Source organism: Pimephales promelas, chromosome 7 (assembly GCF_988280905.1).
Source record: "Pimephales promelas chromosome 7, fPimPro1.hap1.1, whole genome shotgun sequence".
Taxonomy (NCBI): domain Eukaryota; kingdom Metazoa; phylum Chordata; class Actinopteri; order Cypriniformes; family Leuciscidae; genus Pimephales; species Pimephales promelas.
In genome coordinates, this window is record NC_142775.1 from 5,361,347 (window position 1) to 5,370,261 (window position 8,915).

Genomic DNA, 8,915 nt, shown 5'->3' on the forward strand with positions numbered 1-8,915 from the left:
CGAAGCTTTACACTGATGTACATTACTTTACAGTTCGGGCGAGACGCGGATGAAAACAGATAATTACTACTCGCAATTAATATACATTCACTTTGAGCAGTTTCTATTAATTGAGGATTGATTACCCCTGACAGCTGTTAAATAAAGACGCAATTTAAAATAAAAAGAGAGAGAACGGAAATAAACATCAATATTTAAAATTAAAATAGCTTTTATGTTATTTGCTGAACCCACATTTATTTTTATCGGAAAAAAAAATAATGAGATGTAGGCTAAGTTAAACCACTCTACCCTTATGCATGGTTATATTTTTAATTCTGATCAACAAAACCGGACCTATTTGAATTAAAAAAACACAGTCCGGTTTGTGCCTGGCGAGCACTTTTCTGTGGTAATTAGGAGCCTATTACAAGTCATTAGATTGATCAATGTACCTTAAACAATGTGAGTGATTTATTTGGTAAGAACAAAACGCCGTGCATCTATTGTCTTGAGCCTGAGTGACGATATGCATCCATCAAAGCGTTAAACAACACAAGATGAATGATTAATCCGGACCTATTCATTAGTATAGGGCCTGGCCCGCTCCAAAACCACTGTATTGGCACACACACACACACACACACACACACACACACACACAGAGAGAGAGAGAGAGAGAGAGGGGGGGGGGGGGGGGGGTTTCACAGGAGAGAATTTTTGTCGGTTGCCGCTGGGATTAATTTGTCCCCACCCTTAAGAGGAAAAGCGCATTTGTGGATAATTAACTAATCTGGCTCATTTTAAACCCCTCTCTACTACAGGTCCTTCACTTGATCACCCCAAACAGGCTGGTTCCCCCCCTCGAACAATTCAAAGAGAGTCAAAACAAATATTAACTCACATCTCAGTTGCTTTTTGCAAATAGTGTCACCGCTCGCGGGTCGGTTTCGTGATTAAACCGGCTATCCGTAGAACACCATGTCCTGCGTTTCACTTCATGATTTTGACAGCCACACACACGCTTGTTGTGTCCGTTGACAGGCTCAAGCATGTTCAATGGGCTCACCGTGGTTATAAGGAATCTTTATGTGTAATGCGCGCGCAACAGCAGTATAACTGTTATTTTTTAATAAACCACGGTGTTTTTGTGATTGGTGGCGCAAAACAAAGCGCAGTGAGGAGATAATTATTTGTGCTTTTCATAAAGCACAACAGTTTCTCCTCAATTATTATTATTTTTTTGCTTAGAAAAACGGATAGCAGATGGGATAAGGGAATGATATAGTGGGGTTTTTGGAGATGTTTATTCATATAATTCGCTATAATAATTTGGCTAATTCATATAACATCACATAAATGCCTTATTGCTATTGGATATGTGTAAAACAATGGATATTGTTTTTAGGCTGACGTGGAAGCGCAGGTCTCCGGAACACCAGTCACAAGAAAACCTGTAATTCGCCTGAAAGTCAAATTTCACGACATGACAGCTATGAATATAGTTGCTGAAACTGCGCAATTAAACCAATAAAAAAGTCGCGAATTAAACACTTGTCAAATCGTTCATAACAGCAGAGCTTCAGTTGAAGTCCAGTGTCAGGTGCATTTTAGGGCCCCGCAGTTATCTCTCTCTCTCTCTCTCTCTCTCTCTCTCTCTCTCTCTCTCTCTCTCTCTGCATCATCCAGCCAGTGTTATTTCATCTTAGAAACAGGAGGATTAGATCATTAGGGTTACAGGCTTTTGTGACCGTTTCAGTATCCAAACATGCCGATCTTCTCGGTCCACATTTCATTATTCCTCGTGTTATTGCTCGTATAGACTCGGCCTGTGGTGGTCATGGCGAGTGATGTCGTGTTCGCGCTTAAGTGGCCGGTGAATGTTATCTGCTATTCTCCGCGTGCCCGATGCTCGTGTCACAATAGAGCAACAGTGACACTTAGCACATAATGCATGACTACTTCTAAATTTGCATGTGTATGTCATCTCTCTCTCTCTCTCTCTCTCTCTCTCTCTCTCTCTCTCTCTCTCTCTCTCTCTCTCTCTCTCTCTCTCTCTCTCTCTCTATCTATCTATCTATCTAGGCGTTTGTTAACGTTTTCATTAAATTGAAATTCGATTTATCATTATTTCATATTATTATACTAGACCTATTATTTATATATATATTGTTTGATTCTTAAAAAAAAACTATAGGCCTAATTCAATTATTTATGGTATAGCCTATTCAAGTGTCAGGCTACATTTTTATTACATGAAAAAAAACACACACACACACACACACATGGTTATTCTTTAAGCCTCTATAAGCAGGTTTAGTTCGCAAATGTGTGTCATTGCAGTTGCGATCGCGAGACTCGTTCCCTGTCATATCTGTGGCGCGCGCAGGATCCAGCTCAGATAAACACTCGCGCCAACAGGTGCTTAGTGAAAAATCCCTCGATTCACGTCGATACACGGCTCAAACTCTACACGACGAGGCTCTCGTGTGTAATTTGGGGCTCAGAGGGATGGTGTGTGTGTGTGTGTGAAGAAGCTCTGGTCCACCACAGCTCATCTCTGCTGTGACCGTGTGACTGACGGCTCCGATCAAATGATGCGCGCGACTAATCACACCAATAGAAAGAAAGAAGCTGATTATATTAAATAGATTTAATGTAGCTGTTTACAAAAACAAAAACTACATGGCACTATCATGGCGGTGATAGGCTACTATAAAGCCAGTAAGTACAATTAAAATACCATGTATGTGTGTAAGTGTGTCCTGGTAAACTGTACAGTAAGGGATATTTTTGGTCCTTGTGAGGAAAACAGCGTATAAATCAGATTAAGTGATGTTAAGATGTAGGCTAGCCTACAAAAGCAGAAAGTTTTGTGTGGTGAGTGGGTTTAAGGTTCGGTTAGTGTAAGGAGAGATACAACACATTCTCACCCTTCAATTGCTTCACATTTATCCCACATTCTCATGCTTCAATATTTGACGCTTTAGGCGCCCTTTAGCGTCAGTTATATGACGCGATCCTACAGCGTCATCTAACTGACGCTTTTTAGGTGGGGTAGGGGTAGGGTTACACGCGATCCTATCTAACTGACGCTAAATGGCGCCTAAAGCGTCAGATATTGAAGCATGGTCAAATGCTTCCCAAGGCGCCTTGGGGATGAGAATGGGCTGAGAGATAACACACAGATTGTACAGTATAAAAATCTATGGAAAGTCCCCATAAAACATGAAAATGCGTGTGTATACACTGACAGACTGTGTGTTGTAATGACAGAGAACATGGCTATCAGAAATGATTTCATCTTGAGCAAGTCCAAGCAGATTTTTGTGAATGTTTTGTGAATGTGTTTTATTCAGCTGTTTACAGAGAGGTTCCTTCTGTACTTCAGATGTCACTCTTGAAGTGCCCTTGAATTATATTCTGCCGCCAGATTGGGTGCGTTGTTCTGGGCAGGGAAAGACCTCGCTCGATCTCTATGTGTCATCAATCTAGAGCAATTTCAGCCCTATTGGTTCTTGACTCATTCCCAGCAGCAGGTGAGGTGAGGCACAGGTCCCAGAGCGAAGGACTCTTCATCCCACTCAACATGGGGCCGCAGAACCTATTTACCCCCGAATCCCAAATCCAACAGATCTATTATGGGATTAAAGGCCTTGTTATCAGGCTTTGTGTTGGAATAATAGCAGAGTATCTTTTAAATTCAGATCATCCAATATGTGATTTTTCCTTTGGAGATGAGACGTTGTCAGTGTGTTCTTTAGTGTTTAGACGGGTCTGATCGAGTCATGACCGTCATGCCAGTGTGTGTGTGAGTCTCTATTTTCAGGAAGTCAGCTCGACACAACCGCGTGCGGCATCTCAAGGCTTCCTCTTCCGCATCACTGAGCTAGATAAAAACACTGAATTCAGGCACCGCCGACGCTGCCGTTTGCCTTCGCAACACACATACACACACACCTGCCAGGTATGGGGTTCGTCTGTCTCACACTGTGTGTCTGTCTGTCTGTATCTGCTGAAAGCTTTCTTTCTGCACCAGACATAGACAATTAAACTGCAAATATATATATATATATATATACTAATGTGGTCAAATCGATTAATTGCGATTAATCGCATCTAACATAAAAGATATAATGTGTGTGTGTGTGTGTACACACCTATTTTATGTATATATTTACGAACGCACATATATATTTCACACATATATTATAGAAACACATACTTTTAAGTTAGATTAATCATGAAAAGAAAAACAAGAAAAGAATAGGATTAATCTAACAGTTATTTTGTTATATTGATAACCTTCAGATATACTGTAATTGATTTCCATTACGAGAGTAGATGTTAAAACTGTTATTTCATGTTATTATATATATATTTTACAGTGGCTCTAAATTATTTCAACAGTTCATGACAATAACTACGGGCATGTTCCACTAATGTTGCCCAAATAATTTTAATTTGAACAGTAAATCTGTTTTATAATATGGAACCTTTCAGTTTCTTAAATATATATTTTGCTTGATATACGTGCTTTTAAGTGCTATATTTATTTTAAAATTAATGCTGCATGGTTTGCAATGGCATTCATACATTTAAATGCCTTAAATGTCCAATTTTGTTATTGTTTTTTTTTGCACACCGCAGTGGTTGATTTTGTGATCCAGATTCTTGCCTTAGTTTTCTCTGATGGTTTTGCTGTCGGGGTGTGTAGGATGTATATAATGTATGTTTTTTTCTGTCAAGGAGGTGTGTGTGGTATGTAAAGGCTTCCTGTCACGCACTAGTTTTATGTCGAACATTGAGTCATGAGCGCTAGCGTCTGTCTGGCCAGGTCGGGATGGGACCGCACCTGTTTCTTCTCACACACGTTTACCTCAGCAGCCGGGAGCAATGCAATGACTCCCTAAAGTTTTACAGCCACGTCGTCATGCTAATTACTCAATCGCAGCAGTGTGCAGAAATACATCCACGAAACAGCACACACATGCTGGCTTAACATGTTGCTTAACACGAGATCACAAGGTTCAGAGCGCGTAGTTTTAGTCAGAAAGATGTTTGCACCATGACAGAGACAGATTGAACACATCTTTCTTCTGCTAGTCATACATTTCAGTCAAGCTATTTCTTTAGTTGCCTACAGGTCAAAGTAAAAGGAACTATCAAATGACATAACATTATAAATTGTCAATTTTGATCAACTCAACGGCTCCTTGCTGAATAAAAGTATACTTTTTTTAAATTCTTGACCCCAAACCTTTAGATAGGTGTGTTTAGTTGGCTATACTCCCTTTAAAAATGTATAGTTAAAATGAAAAAATAAGTGAAGTAGGTTATGTTAGCTGAGCAGTAAATTGATTCACATCGTACGATTTTATACGAAATCGCCACCTCGTACAATAAGTGCGTTTTCTCGTGAGATCAAGGTTACATTTTCTGTAAACATCTAGTTTTGTCAGCTTTTAGAGTAAAAATGGTCAATAGCACACATACATCTTAGAGACGTCTATGTGATGTCCGTGTCTCCTTCTTTTAGAGCATATCTGCGATACGTCTCTAAGACATCTTCTATATGTCTATATAACATCTGACAGGAAATGTCTTAAAGACGTTTCCTCTCATAGCACACATACATCACAGAGACGTCTATTTGATGTGTGTGTTTACATCTGGAAGACGTATTTTTAAGAGTGTTTGCTCATCTGCAATACGTCGATAGGACATTTCCTGTCAGATGTTAAATAGACGTTTAGAAGATGTCTTTAAGATGTAATGATTTAGAATGCATGTTAAACTGACATCTTCTAAACGTCTATTTGACATCTGACAGGAGACGTCGTATAGACGTATTGCAGATGAGCAAACACTCTTAAAAATACGTCTAAATATTACATCAAATAGACTTGTGCTATCTGGGATTTACGCCAATAGGACGTTTCCTGTCAGATGTCAAATAGACATTTAGAAGATGTCTTTAAGATGTATTGAATTAGAACGCATGTTAAACTGACATCTTCTAAACGTCTATTTGACATCTGACAGGAAACATCCTATAGACGTATTACAGATGAGCAAACACTCTTAAAAATACGTCTTCCAGATGTAAATATTACATCAAATAGACTTGTGCTATCTGGAATGTACGCCAATAGGACGTTTTCTGTCAGATGTCAAATAGACGTTTAGAAGATGTCTTTAAGATGTAATGATTTAGAATGTATGTTAAACTGACATCTTAAAGATGTCTATCAGATGTTAGTAAACAGCATATACTGTACTTTCCAGATGAAGTGATCTTTAACAGACATCTTGCAGACGAATGCTATCTGGGATGTTATATAGACATCTAGATGCATCCCAGATAGCACAAGTCTATTTGATGTGATGTTTACATCTGGAAGACGTATTTTTAAGAGTGTTTGCTCATCTGCAATACGTCTATAGGACGTTTCCTGTCAGATGTCAAATAGACGTTTAGAAGATGTCAGTTTAACACGCATTCTAAATCATTACATATTAAAGACATCTTCTAAACGTCTATTTGACATCTGACAGGAAACGTCCTATCGACGTATTGCAGATGATCAAACACTTAAAAAATACGTCTTCCAGATGTAAAAATCACATCAAATAGACTTGTGCTATCTGGGATGTAAAACTGCTTTTTTATTATTTGACTGAACTCTAAAGATGTTAATCAGATGTTTGTACACAACAGATAAAGACACGGACTAAAAGCCACCAAAACTTCATTTTTGTGTTTTAATAGGATCTCTAATGCTAGTCAGAGAGCTGGTCATAAATGGAGCATTCCCAGACTAAAACCATCTCTCCAAAAAGATCAATATCTTTGAAAGGCAAACCCTCGATGTTTAAATGCTGAACATGAAAACCGTGTTGTTTAACTGCCAATAATGAAATCCAAGAGGCGAATTCAGCCCGGCTTGGCTTTGATATGCTCTTAACTGCATTTCTTTATCTTCATTAAGAGGCCTGACATTCACAACAGCTTAAAGACAAACTGTTTGTCTCTGCCTTATTATAGCGACTAACTACGAACTGTCATCTGGCGTCGTCGGAGCGGTCCACACTCAATGCTTATCACATGTCATCTCTGCGTGGCAGCACAGAAATTACGCTCCTCTCATGTTTCTTTTGTGCTCTCGACATCGTCTTTGTCTTACACAATTAAGGTGTTACACGGTAGAATAATTTAAATTGCCGGCACTAAAATGGAGACGGGGGCTCTTTTTAAAAATAGCAGAATTTGTTTACTGATTGTATGCAGTTATTGACTTTCCCATCGCTGGAGAAGAGCTCAGATTAGTGGATGTGGCGTTTGCCGTGAGAGAGAGAGGCGGATGGGGACAGGGTTACAATACCGAGCATTTATCCTTATTGTTTAGTGGATCTCTACGCTCGACATTACCTCTGGACAATGGTGTCACGGCCTTTTTTTTCCTGATAGATGCTCAACATCTCAGCCTTGTCTTTGGAAACTCTCTGGCTCATGTCGCGTATGAGGTTTTCATATTTGCGTGTTCGCCTCAGACTGCAGGTGAAAACTATTATTCCGCGTGTAATGTTTTCCTCGCATATATCCAACCGAGAGGAATGCAGATGTGCAGTCATGAGTTTGTGTGTGTTGTTTCTTGAGGTTAACCGACTCTTTTTTTGACACAGTGGTCCCCAACAAGAAAACACTGGAATACCACTGTCTGAAAGGAAACCGTTCTTGATTTGAAAGCATGTAAATGTGTAATAGCAGTATCATCGGGAGTGGGAGGTTTGCAGGAAAGGCTTCTCTCTCTGTTGAGTTTGTCATGTGATCCTGAAGGTGTCTTTACACTGCCAGGTTAAGACAGGTCTGAGGTGACTCCAAATTCTCTGTAAAATCCCCCAATTAGTCTTGAGGAAGTTACTTTTCAACTGTAGCATGTCAAAAGGTTGTTAGCTACATCAGAAGTTCTGCTAAAAAAAGTATCTACCTTGTTAACAGGGAACGTTCTCTCAAAGTTATGAGCAAATGTTCTTCTAGAAACATTAAACTAGTGCAAAGTGCCCGTGCGAAATCAGTTTTTGTGTGTGCTTTTAGTGATTGTTGGTTTGGTGTGTTTGCGCAGCAATGACCTACAATGAATGTGGAACATTGAACTACATGATTCAGGAAGCAGGTACACAGTGAACTCAGAGGAAACGCTACGAGCTACTAAATGATGGCCGTGAATCAAATATTATATTCAGAAGTAAACCGTGATGTTTAATTGACAGAGTGTTTATGTCAGAATGCGTATTTTTAAACCACAACCTTCTAAGTGCTTATTTTACCGATATATTTTACTACATATCTTTTACATTTATAATCCAAACAATGTCAAACATGGCACTTCACTTACTTGTGCCTTAGCAAGATACTCGTCAAGTTTGAAATCCATCGGACTAACGGTTCGAGAGATATGCGAATAACAGACAGACACACACACACACACATAGACCATAGCTGTCAACATTGAACATTGAAAATAAGGGAGTTTTCCCGGAATCCTTCCCCAAAATAAGGGATTTTGTTTTACACGATTCTTACCCACAAACTTTAAAAATAAAGCACTAATCCTTAAAAGTCTAAAGAGTTAATAACTAGCCTAGAAACTAGTGTCATTTAAAGAAAAAAAATCTACATTTGGATTAGCGGTGTGTTGCTCTTGCCTTTACGACAACAATTTCAACTATCATCACATCTTCCGAAACCCACAAAATAGGGAAGTGGGCTGTCTGTTTATTTCAATTACATTTACACATTTTATGTAGTTTTAAAGAGCCTATATTTAGCCTGGTGGTGGACCGTCACTCAGAAGACACACTCTGTTGTTATTGTAGCCTATCCCATCTTTATATCCTCCTGAGGCCCAGAACGTTTTTTTCCAAAAGTTTTT

General features: G+C 39.1%; 1 long non-coding RNA gene across 1 annotated transcript in view; it reads left to right on the forward strand.

Annotated features, from left to right (window-relative positions):
* The window catches only part of LOC148978254 (uncharacterized), a 55,235-nt gene that overhangs the window by 1,494 nt on the left and 44,826 nt on the right, over nt 1–8,915 (forward strand). Inside the window, exon 3 of the long non-coding RNA XR_016169231.1 lies at nt 3,809–3,946. This is a non-coding gene — a long non-coding RNA (uncharacterized LOC148978254). The remainder of the gene's footprint in view (nt 1–3,808; nt 3,947–8,915) is intronic.